Raw genomic sequence first — 13,464 nt, forward strand, 5'->3', positions numbered from 1 at the left:
TCACAGATAAACTCGGGCCTGAAAATAATTCCTTTTTAGAGGAGGAAGGCATGTTGCATCTTGGATTTGCCTTTTCCACCTTCCAAGTCATCGGTGGCCTTCACTACATCAGCACCAGCAGGACTACTCAGTAGGCAGTTGAGGCACGTGGTTAGGGCACCCAGAAAGCAAAGGCATGTACACAAAAATAGGTTGGGGTTTATATATGTGTGTGTGTGTGTGTGCGCATATATATATATATATATACGTTTGATTATTTTTTAAGCATCAAAGTAGACATCCGGAAAGAAGTTATATTAATTTCAGCATACCTTTAAGTTTTGCATCATTTAAAAAAAAAGTTATTTTACAGTTTAGATTTGTTTTTATTTTAAATTGCATATGGGGTGCGGGGTGACGGGCACCACACGCACCGCCCTGCTGCGTCATCTCCTCCTTTTGAACTCTCGTTTCTCACTTGCACCCATCTGCCATTGACACCAGCCCATCCGTCTTCCAGGGATCCGTTTGAGTTTCTGTGTTTTTTTTAATGAAAGAAGATGAAGAAAAAGCCGAGGTGAATGATTTATACAAGAGCTGTGAAGCGCTTTGAAGGATTGAACCATGCGGCACAAAAGCAAAGCATTCTTCAGAAGCGCAGTCCTTTCCGCCAGGAACAGGAAAAGGGACGCCTTAAAATTGGCTACCCAGTGACGCGCGCGGGCCCAGAGTTACGACTTGCCCCAGCCCAGCCAGCAAAGCTTTGCGCCTCCGTGCCAAAGGAACAGCCAGCGGCGCGTGCAAAAGGCTCCCCGACGCGCGCCTCGCGCGCTCATACCTGCACCGCGTCTCCAGCCCCCTCCGCTGCTGCGCTTTCATCCCGTCTTGTCCGCGCTTGTCCCGCCCGGCCTCTCCAAGGAGCTCCTGCGCGCTTCCCCGGGCACTTTGCCTGCGAGCCGGCCGAAGCCCTTGATCTCTTAACAAGCCGAGTTCAGAGCTGACAGTGCCGGCCCCGAGCAGACGCTTTGGTTCGCGCTGACCCAGGTCCACCCGGGGAGTTTTCTCCAGCGTGCTTTTCATTTTTCGGTGTACTGTATGGTTAAGATCCAAGCAGCTCCTTCTTTACCTAGTCCTAAGTCCTTGAAGGGCTGGGAGGGAGGAGGGGCACATGCCCGCAGCTCGAATTTGCATACAGTTCGCATGTGCTAATTTACTAGCTATCGGAGCGGTTTAACAATCAATTCGTCTTCCTAGGAAACTGTGAGTACTATAGCTCTGTGCGGGGATAAAGGGCCGCCTAACAATTCTCAGCCGCCCTATAATCAGAAAAGGGTATTATTTTATAACATAACATGAAAAGGACCAGGAACCGGCTTTGTGATCCCATATGCACTATACCGACGAAGCAGTATTATATTACTATAAATAATCATAGCTGTTCCCCAATTAATCTTGGGAACTGTAGTTTGTTAAGGGCGTTGTTAGGAGACCAGTGTATTGCCATCACCCTTATAAATTCCAGAGTGGTTTGACAATCCCCTTGAGGGTAGAGCTTGAGACTCTTAATCTCAGGGTCCTGGGTTCGAGTCCCACATTGCGTGAAAGATTTCTGCATTGCAGAGTGCTGGACTTGTGGTCACTTCCAGCTCTATTATTCAGTCCCTCTTTCCACGGAAGTCTGGGAATGGTAGTCTGTGAGGGGTGGGGAGTCTCCTAACTCACAGCCCCCTTAAAAAAAACTATGGTCCCCAGGATTCTTTGGGGGGGGGGAGCTGTGACAGTTTAAAGTGGTATGAAACTACAATGGTACCTCGGGTTACATACACTTCAGGTTACATACGCTTCAGGTTACAGACTCCGCTAACCCAGATATAGTACCTTGGGTTAAGAACTTTGCTTCAGGATGAGAACAGAAATCGTGCTCTGGCGGCACGGCGGCAGCGGCAGGCCCCATTAGCTAAAGTGGTGCTTCAGGTTAAGAACAGTTTCAGGTTAAGAACGGACCAACGGAACGAATTAAGTATTTAACCCGAGGTACCACTGTACTTGAAACATAAAGTGCAGATGGGGCCTTGTGGGGGTGTGACAAAACATCATTTGTTCTTAAGTCCACATCCCAGTTAAACGCATTCCAGTGGACATCATTGCCCACCCTCAGCAATAATTCTCTCTTATAGGCCTTGTGGTGGAGACTGGAGAGGGATTAGGAGATCTGTCCTTGTCTACAGATTTTGTCCTAATCAAAAACAGCTACTTATCAGCAACAACAGAAACGCAATCACGGAAGATTCAACTAACTGGAGCCAGCCTTGCCCCTCCTCCCCCATATTGGGTAGCATGATTACAAGACCCAGCAACCTAAGCCATGACATCAAGGACTCGTCCAGCTGCTCATCTTCCTCTCTCACCTGCCAGCAATGCTCATGACAAAACATGTTGGTCTCTCTGTGCAAAAAAAGGATAGGCAGGCACAAAAAATGATACATGGAATGTCTACATTTAGAAATCAGTGGGGGTGGGGGCATTTCAGTTTCCCAAGAGGACATTCCACAGCAGACTAGAACATTGCCCTTGTCTGCCGGAGGAATTTCAAAGGGAAACATTCCAGGGCAAAATAGTCGAATTAGAATGTAGCACAGAGTTTTATTCTATCTGTTTGGGCTTGAATAGAGGCGATGGCTTTGTATCCCATTAGAGATTAATTAACACAGCAAATCAAGAACAACCAAGCACTGCTGTTGTGAATGGTCACTGTGTTTATTTTGCAAATATTTAAGGTTTAATTGAACTGCTGCAGTTCACTCGGCATGGCCATTTGACCCCACTATTATTGCACACTCAGAAAATCATAGAATTGGAAGGGACCCAGAGGGTCATCTAATTCAGCCCCCTGCAATGAGGGAATTCTGCCCACAGCCATCCCTGAGCAGGCTCAAACTACAGTACCAACCTTCTGGCTGGCAGCCGGACACACTGATTCATTGCGCCACAGATACAACAACAACAACAACTTTATTACTTATAGCCCAGTCTTTAAGGTGCCAGAAGACTCTTTGTTTTGTTGCTTTAAAAATACATGCTTGCGAAACTACAGTGTGTAAGAATTGGGTCTCTGCATCGGCCGATGTAAGCAGCGCCTAAGGCAGAATCAGTGCCAGACCCAAAATTCAAATCACTGCAGAGACAGAGGGCGCATCATGTGGGCTATTGGCCTCAAGTTTCTTTTTTAACCTGCATCATGGAGGAAATGGACTAGAATAGGTAAAGGTAAAGGTACCCCTGCCCGTACGGGCCAGTCGTGTCCGACTCTAGGGTTGTGCGCTCATCTCACTTAAGAGGCCGGGAGCCAGCGCTGTCCGCAGACACTTCCAGGTCACGTGGCCAGCGTGACGGTGGGGGGAAATGGACTAGAATAGTAAGTGACTAACAAGTCTATGAGCACCTTCATTGTACAGCTTTTGATGTATCCTGAAGATACAGGTCTTTCTCCTGGCCTTTGACGCTTAAGATTATACATTTTTAGGATCTGTTCTAGTTCTGACTGTCATTTTTTAAAAAAACAAAAAACAGCTCTTTTAATGCTGCATTTTATATTGCTGTAACCTGCCCTAGGACCTTCTGGTGAACAGCAGATAATAATAATAATAATAATAATAATAATCGCTTAAGAACCTTCTTTAAATCATACCTGCCAGCATAAGCTCAAATTTCTGTATTCTGTCTTTTTGAAGTGTTTCGGTTTATTCTACTTTTGTTTTGTTTTGGAAGAGGCAAAGAATACTCGGAAGCTCGAACACAGCTTGTGCTCAGATCCTGGATTTCTTTCCATTGTTTTCTATGGGCCGCTCACATTTCTGCTGTGAAGCAGGCAAGGCGTGGGAGGGGATTCTGAAGGACTCAGGGAAGTTTAATCTTCAAACAATTTGAATTGCATCTCCAGCCTTTTCCTGCTGATGTTGCCCAAGAGGCTGTTAGGGACCAGCTAAGATTTCACACTGCTGACAGCGTGTGGCATCCAACTAAGCGCTACTCAGAGTAGACCCATTATCCTTAATGGACTGATGTTAATGGCAGAGCCATACGCTGCGTACGGCTAATGTTGTGTCAAACGCACTATTGTTCACCTTTCACCGCAAATGGGTTTTTCTGATGTACAAGATCCAGCTTCTTCCAAAACAATGGGACGATGGAACTGTTACAAATGTACACTATACTGGTTGGGGTTTTTAATGTGCTTCGTTTTCAGAACAGTATTGCAAGGTAGGTTAGGCTAAAAGATTGTGATGAGCCCAGACTCACACTCAAGAGCTACGGTGGTCCAGCGTCTGCAGCATGGTCCCTGCCTCCAGCATCCTAGAGTCACCCAATCATCACGAAAGGGGAGCATTTTTAGCCACTGAAGAAGTGGTATTCTCATCATCTGAACTGATCAGAGCCAATCAGAGTGAAAGTAGGTGAGTCAGCCACTGGGGATTGGCTCCTGGGGCCACTCCAGAGAAGATGTACAGGAAGAACAAGAAGGTGGGGCAGAGCATATGCCCATGCTGCCCAGGGCGGGAACACTCCCGAGGGGGGCAGGGGGCACGGATGGTGCCCTCCCAGGTGCGGGTTAGCCACTTGGGTGCATGGAGTGGCGTGCGCGCCCTGCAGCCAGGGGTGGAACGAGGTGCCAATGGCGGACATTTGGCGCACCGCCCACCCACAACTCCCAAGCCTCCCCCAAGCTGTCAAAACGAAGGCGGAAAGGGGAATGCCGCCAGCAAAGCAGCGCAGCTCCCCCCTTCCCCTGACAGCTCGGGGTAGGCTTGGGAGTCGAGGGTGGGCAGCACGCCAAATGTCACCCCCCCCTCAGCAAAGACACCCGGAGCAGTCCGCCCCCACCACACCTCCCTTCCTCCACCCCTGACGGTGGGGATCTTCTGTTTGTTCCAAAGCTAGGCATTTAGGAACGCTGAAAACAACAAGTGCTTCCGTTTCGAGAGAATGGTGTGCAGGTTCTGTTACGTGCAATCGAACTTTGTGGAAAGCACAACTCGGGTCAATCCAAATTAAGGTATTGGAGCACTCAAAATCCTTTGCCCAGCTTCGTGCACAGAAAATAGCAGATCTAACCGAAAGGCAACACATGGATTCCTTATCATTATTACTGCATAATAATGTTGTATATTATTGTAAAAAGGCAAAAGGTAAAGGAGCCCTGGACGGTTAAGTCCAGCCAAAGGCAACTATGGGGTTGCAGCGCTCATCTCACTTTCAGGCTGAGGGAGCTGGCGTTTGTCCACAGACAGCTTTCCGGGTCATGTGGCCAGCTTGACTAAACTGCTTCTGGTGCAACGGGACACCGTGGCAGAAACCAGAGTGCACGGAAACACTGTTTACCTTCCTGCCACTACGGTACCTATTTCTCTACTTGCACTGGCATGCTTTCAAACTGCTAGGTTGGCAGGAGCTGGGACAGAGCAAGGGAGCTAACCCCATTGTGGGGATTCGAACCGCCAACCTTCCGATCGGCAAGTTCAAGAGACTCAGTGGTTTAGACCACAGTGCCACATAACTTATAAGATTATTGTACAGGCAGTTTTCATTTTGCATGGGGGTTCTGTGCTGGACTCCCGTATGTGTTGATGCAGTGTGCCTAGAACCATACCGTTCTATTATTCTATGACCCCATCTGAAACCCAAACAGCCACTGCCGGTCAGTGTAGGCGGTACTGAGATAGCTGGACCAATGGTCTGTGTTATGTACTGAAGTTCTCACCCTGGGCCAGCAGGGGGATACTGTAGATAGTTTTCACTCAGGTCCACATATGCAAATAAGGAATTGAAGGTGACGTTCAGTGATTGGATAGTTACGGAAAGTTGTTACTGTTGCGTTGTAACGGAGCTCTATATAAGCAGGCTGGCTGAACCCTTCAGTTCAGTTCTGTTCTGGCCTGTGAATAAACAAGAGCTGTTTGAAGAATCACTGTGTCGTCTGATATGTTCACCCACAACTTAACAGTCTGACTCAGCCCAAGGCAACTTCCTAACCTACCCACTTGATGGACATGTGCTTCCAAGAAAAAGGGAAGCTGGGTAGGTAACTAAAACCCAATTCCAAACACTAAAATTTTTTGGGCCAGATTCACCTAACAAACCCAGTGCAAAGACTTCTCTTGCATGATGGATCTTTCCCCTTCTTCTTCCCTGCACCCCTGAGGTTGGCTTGGGGTGGGGTTCTTTTTGGAAAAACTCCCTGAACAGAGTGTGGAGGGATGAGAGGGAGGATCTTGCCATCTGGCAAGATGAATTGCATGTGCAGACAGAGAATTTGTAAGAGAGCAACATTGAATTCTACTCGTATAGCCTAATATTTATCAAAATATTTCAAAGGCATATGTTCCGACCAAGACAAGCAAGTTAATTGCTTATTATATTACCAGTGCATTTAAAAAAAATAATTATAATAAATATTGTGTCCCAGGCTCTCCCAGCTAGAATGATGTAGAAGCCTCCCCTGCCAGCCGCCTGAAAAAATGTTGTTCGTCTTAATGGCATTCTTTTAACTTCTCTCAAAATCCTCACAGATGTTTTGCTTCAATGGGACTCTCCAGATTTGCTTTGAAATGTGGTGGCAGATCTAATTGTGCTCCTGGTTCCTGCCGAGTAATTAAAGGTGCCATTTTGCGCTTCCCGTTGCGCTTTAATTTGTTGCTTTGCTTCCCCTGCTCTTGTGCCTTTAACTGGCATGAAAAGATAAGGAACTGCCTTTCCTCTCTTAACTGATGCACGACAAGCTGCGGTTAACGGCATAGGAAGAGGGGCAGCTTTTTTTAAAAAAACCAAACATTGGCAATCTCTCTGCCACTCATCCAATTGATGCTTATTATTCCACAGCAACGGCCAAGCCCCTCCCAGTTGTGTGTTTACAGTGGGGCTCTCGAAGCTTTATAATAACCGCAAATGTCGAGGTGCAAGGCCCCGGAAACCGAATTGGCACATCGCCAAGGGATCGGGTGCCAATTCTGGGACAAAGGCCCAGGTAATTAGCTTCTGGGACACCTGGTTTTATCGTTAAAACATTACTCTGTGAGCAGCGTACGACATCTCCAAAGGACCTGTATTTGAGTTTTATTTACATGCCGTCCCAGTTTCTGATTTGATCCCAGAATGTCCCTATTTAAAGGTAAAAGGTAAAGGTACCCCTGCCCGTACGGGCCAGTCTTGACAGACTCTAGGGTTGTGTGCCCATCTCACTCAAGAGGCCGGGGGCCAGCGCTGTCCGGAGACACTTCCGGGTCACGTGGCCAGCGTGACAAAGCTGCATCTGGCGAGCCAGCGCAGCACACGGAATGCCGTTTACCTTCCCGCTGGTAAGCGGTCCCTATTTATCTTCTTGCACCCGGAGGTGCTTTTGAACTGCTAGGTTGGCAGGCGCTGGGACCGAGCAGCGGGAGCGCACCCCGCCGCGGGGATTTGAACCGCCGACCTTTCCCTATTTCCCTATTTATTTCCCTATTTACGGCGTCCCTATTTTCATCGGAGAAACGTTGGCAGGTATGGAGCTATGTGACCCCCGAGCCAAGGAGATAAGTAACTACACTACTTTTAGAAGACGTCTGAAGGCAGCCCCAAATGTTTAATATTTTCATATATGTTGGAATCCACCCAAAGTTGCTGGGGCAAACTAGTCAGATGGCAATAAATAATAAAATTATTATGATTATCATTATTATGGAATAGGATGTCCCTGTTTTCATTGCAGAAATGGTGGGTATGAGGCTCCCCGTGCCACCAAAGACTTCCTGAGCCAACGCTTCAGCATCAAACCCACCCAGCCTTTGCCCCGCCCACCCTGCTCTGTGATGTCATTGGGACTCATAGTTTTCTAAGGAAAGGACGGAACCAGCAGCTGCCCAGCCCACTTGGGGTACAACAAACCAGTCCCTCCATGTGAAGGTGGTGATGGATGGGCCCAGCTTCTCCTCTCCCTCTTAAGCGGTCAGTTTCCTTCTTGCTGTTTGTGGGTAGCCAGGGGATATCCTGAGTGGTTATTTCCTTATAGTGTGCACAAACACAAGAATTCTCATGACACAAAACCACTCTGAAACGGATGTTGTGGCTCACCTCTTGCAGTGTTGACTCTAATAGCTCAGAGCAGAGGAAAACATCTCACACAGGGCTGTGACCACTGTTGTTTTACTATAAAGGTGCCCATATTCATGTCTGAGGCCCTAAAAAAACCCGACATCAGCACCAAATACCTGAAAAACAGCCTCTTTCTCTACAGATGATTGTCAGAGGTGAGGGGTGAGGGTCCCTGGGCAGTTTGGCCGCCCTCAGAAGTTCAGGGGGTGGCAGGCCCAGGAGAGGGCTTTCTTTGTGGTAGCCCCTCAGCTGCAGAATTCCCTCCCCACAAAAGTGAATCTGCCACCTTAGTTATGTAGTTTTTGTTGAATGCTAAAGATGCAAATATTTGCCCTGGCTGTTGACGTCTGAGCTATATCGTTTTGGACCCACCCTAGTATCTCGATTGTAGGATGTTTTCACTTTTTAATGCTCTGTTTTTTAATTACTTCTGTTGTTAAATTGTCGTAACCTGCCCTAGGATCTCCTGGTGAAGAGCGTGTGAGAAGGCATAATAGTATTAGTAATCATCATCATCATCATAGCAACAATATCGTATTTTATCTTGTTACCGTAAGTTGCTTTGATATTATTATTTTTTAAAAAGCAACAAATGTAAATAACAACAGCAATAATGCTACCCACATCTTGCAGAGGCCCAGCTTGCCTCAGCCAGAAGTCGGACATTTAAGTTTCTCCATTCCCGTACTTTTCCAGCAGAGATTCAGCAGGCATCCTTGCTTTTGACTTTCAGGTGTCTCTTGAAGGCTTCTTTTTTTAAAAAAAAAATGCCCACAGGTCTATGCAGTTGTTTAAAAGTTTTATTTCGTTTTAACGATTTTTGGTATTGCTTTTTAAGTTTTCTCTTTGCAGTACACCTCCCTGATGTCTTACGAGAAGGTGATACTTTCATAAACAAGAAAAACAAAAAGACGTATTGCAAACCCAGTTTTGAAAAATGACACCGAGAGTGAGCATCCCAGAACAGATACCTCAGAAAAGAGTCTCCGCCCCACCCCACCCCCACAATACCTCCCACCCCATTTGCTAGAATGGCCTCCCCAAGTAGACCCACCCTTACACCCACTTTCTTAAGGTTTAGGTGCTAAGTTAGGGTGCTTCCATTTGGGCATATTGGCAGAACACGGATTTTTAGAGCAGGGACCTGATATTCATATCGCATTCCTGTAATCACTGTTTTATCTGGGGTGTCTCATTGTTATGCTGCTTCTGTCGTTTTTATGATTTCTCTTTTAAGCTTCTAAATCTATTGTTATGGTGATTGTCTTGTGCTCTTTTTTTATGATGATAATGTTATTTATTATGTTGCCTTACAGTGATTGTTCTGTGTTTTTAGCGTGAGCCGCTTTGGGAATGTTAGCTTGAAATGGGAAATGGGCTATAAATATTTGAAATGATATATAAATACAAAACAGTCCCTTGTCACCAACCAGTGGCCCAATACATTAACGGGGCTGTTTCCGCTAGTCCATGTTGGTTGATCCCTGCTAATGCTCGTGATTTTATTTAATTCATCGTTGCTGCGTCGACAGATGACACAGGAACCTTCGGATTTGTCAGCCGCTCTGATTAGCTCTTCTTGTGTCAGGGCAGGAATAAAAATAGCTTAAACAAATAACTAAACAAATAAATGGAAGGCTTTCTAGGCAAAGGGTCCAGCTGGAGTAAGTGCCTCGCGTTATCTCTTCCTCCTCTGTCTCTGTCTCTCTGTCCTGGAAAGCTTTCCACAGTTTTCCTGGCTTAGTTGACTTTGCACAGATAATGGTATAAAGTTCTTACTGTTATTTCGAAGGAGAATTTAATACATTTGTGCCTTATCTAGCTTGGCTAGGACAAATGCAGTTCCCACGTGGTTATTCTCAAGGTTATAGCAACAACCAAGTTACCGTGTACTTTATAATACTTGAAATAAATGGAAGTTTCAGTGGTGGTAGGCTGGTAATCGCAGCAACGAAACTCTCATGCTCTCAGGGAGAGGGTCATACAGACCCCCCCCCAAGTGTCCCTATTTTCCAGGGACAGTCCTGGATTTACAGAAGCCGTCCCATTTTCTGATTTTATACTTTTATACATCTCTATTTTCATCAGAGAAATGTTGGAGGGTATGGAGTTATGTGACCCCCCCCCCCTCCAGCCAAGGAGATAAGTAACTATACACCTTTTAGAAGACATCTGAAGGCAGCCCTGTAAAGGGAAGTTTCTGAATATTTATTGTTTTATTATGTTTTTTATATATGTTGGAAACCCCCCAGAGCGGTTGGGCCAGATGGGTGGGGTATAAATGTTGTTGTTGTTGTTAAATAGGATGTCCCAATTTTCATTGGAGAAATTTTGGAAGGTATGGGCAGATACATGTATCTCCGCACCCCAAAATTTCTCGCACTGCTCTTAGCCCAAAATGGTTGGCACCCAATCCAATCCTTCTTAAAACTAGGGTCATATATATACTATTAACTGTGTGACCTACAGACCTTAACTCACTTTAAGTCCACTTATATCCACACTGTCAGAGTGAAGTAAAAAGCAAAGGTTTGGTCTCATGTCCAGTGAGTGAGCAGCCATATATTTACCCAGTTCAGGAGTGAATTACCTGAGTAACCCCTGAAGGCTGCAACCCCCATACACGCATTACCTGGGAGTAGGTCTCACTGAACCCAGTGAGGCTGACTTCTGAGTAGACATGCACAGGACTACACTGAAAAAACACGGAACTTTGTCTACATACGTGTGCCAGCAATTATTTCAGTTTAGCCAACTGCGTGGCGTTCTCTTCTCTGCTACTTGAATTACGATGTTGGCCAGCACAGTCTCCTTTGCTTGCATGAGTAGCAGAGAATCTACAGGAGCCTCCTGTGTGAAAGGAGCCCAAAGTTTCCAGCTGGCTGCTTGGTTTTCAAATGCCAGTCTGCTTGTATTTTGCTGCTCATGAAAATGAGCCCTTCTAGATAAGACCAAGGCCACTCCATGGTTCACTCCATACACTGAAAGCCCTATGCTACTACTTTAAATAGTCATGGCTTCCAGCAAAGAATTGTAGAGGGAAGAACATAAGCTCCAGCATTTCTCCAATGAAAATAGGGACGTCCTAAGGAAGAGCAGGACCTTCTGAGATGAAATCAGAAACTGGGACGGCTTCTGTAAATCTTAGAAAATAAGGACACTTGGAGGGTTTGGAAGAATTCCAGGTTTGCTAAAGGTGCGGAGAGAGCTGTTAGGAGACCCTATTCCCCTCACAGAGCAACAATTCCCAGATTTCCCTGCGAAAAGGGATTAGTTGTAAACAACTCTGGGAATGATATCTCTGTGAGGGGAACAGGGGCCTAACAACCCTCAACACCCTTAACAGACTACAGCTCCCAAAATACTTTGGTGGACGCCATGACCTTGTAAAGTGGTACCATAGCGCTTTCATCTTATGGTGTGAATGGCCCCCACTATTACATCTAATACAGCAGGAGTAGCCGATTTGATGCCCTCCACATGTTGCTGGACTTTAATTCTCGTCCCTGACCACTGGCCATGTTGACTGATGGGTGCTGGAGGCTGACAACATTTTTGAGGGTACCACACTGACTATCCCTATGTAACACAGCAATCTCCTTCCCAGGGTAGCCAACCAGGTAACTCCAGAAAGCCCACAGCCAGGGCCTGATGGCAACAGCCTTCTCTCATTAGTATTCAGTGTAGGGTACCAGATGCAAAAGATGACAGAGCGCCAGCTTGTCTTGCATGACAAGCTACACCTGCTCAAATTCCCTCTTCGAACATGAACAACTTGCTCCTTCTGCATGACAAGTGACACCCTTTTCAACGCAGTTATTGCAGGCGCAGGAGCACCACCTCGCTTCGGATCTGGCTGCTCCAGCCAAGACTGGTTCCTTTTGCTTGTTGGGTTCCTTGCTTTTGCCACTCTCTCTGCTCTCTAGACCCACCCCCCTCCTGCCTCAGAACCCCTTTCCTGGTCTGCACCTGGCCTGGCATGCTGCAGGTAAATGTGAATCTCCTTCAAGAGCCATAGAGGGGAGTGACTAGTTAGCAGCGTGGGCAGGTGGCAAACCTTCTGCACAGCTGCTACGGGTGCAAGAGCCTTGTCCGCTTTTGTATCTGGCCACCCTGGCTGCTACTAGGAGAAGGGCTGTAGATCTGTCGCAGGCAGCTCCCATGGTTCGATCTCTGACAGCTCCAGGTAGAACTAGGAAAGATCCTTGCCTGAAATCCCAGCCAGTCAGTGTAGACCAGAAATGAGGAACCTACAACCCTCCTGAGGTTGCCTGACTACAACTCCCATCACCCCCTGACCATTGGCCATGCTACCTGAGGAGAATTGTAGTCCAACAATATCCAGAGGGCCCCAGGTTCTTCCCACTGGTGTAGACAACACTGAATTATACCATACTGGTGTAACTTGGTATAATGCAGCTCCCTATCTACAAGCCTTCTCCTCCCAAGAAGGGATGGGTGGTTTACACAGGTGGGGGTTCATTTGTGTATCTATGTACACATGCCAGAACCATTTCACCCACAATGTGCTATGCAGGGGGGAACTGTGAGGGTTGCGGCAGCTAGACTGGTGACTGGGGGCAGCCGCCAAGACCTTATAACACCGGTCCTGAAAGACCTACATTGGCACCCAGTACGTTTCCAAGAACAATTCACAGTGTTGGTGTTGACCTTTAAAGCTCTAAACGGCCTCGGCCCAGTATACCTGAAGGAGCATCTCCACCCCCATCATTCTGCCCGGACACTGAGGTCCAGCACAGAGGGCTTTCTGGAGGTTCCCCCTCTGCAAGAAGCAAAGCTACAGGGACAGTGGCGTAGCGTGGGTTGTCAGCACCCGGGGCAAGGCAAGTAATTTGCACCCCCTAACCCGGTAGGGGCAGAGAGCTGCGAGTGCAAGCGCGCGCCCCCAGATGTTGCGCCCGGTGCGGCCAGCCCCCCTGCACCCCCCATGCTATGCCACTGTACAGGGAACCAGGCAGAGGTCCTTCTCGGTAGTGGTGTCCGCCCTGTGGAACGCCCTCCCATCAGATGTCAAAGAGATAAACAACTACCTGACATTTAGAAGACATCTGAAGGCAGCCCCATTTAGGGAAGTTTTTAATGTGTGACATTTGTACAGTGGTACCTCAGGTTAAGTACTTAATTCGTTCCGGAGGTCCGTTCTTAACCTGAAACTGTTCTTAACCTGAAGCACCACTTTAGCTAATGGGGCCTCCTGCTGCCGCCACGCCGCCGGAGCCCGGTTTCTGTTCTTATCCTGAAGCAAAGTTCTTAACCTGAAGCACTATTTCTGGATTAGCGGAGTGTGTAACCTGAAGTGTATGTAACCTGAAGCGTATGTAACCCCAGGTACCACTG

This window comes from Podarcis muralis, chromosome 7 (genome assembly GCF_964188315.1).
Source record: "Podarcis muralis chromosome 7, rPodMur119.hap1.1, whole genome shotgun sequence".
Taxonomy (NCBI): domain Eukaryota; kingdom Metazoa; phylum Chordata; class Lepidosauria; order Squamata; family Lacertidae; genus Podarcis; species Podarcis muralis.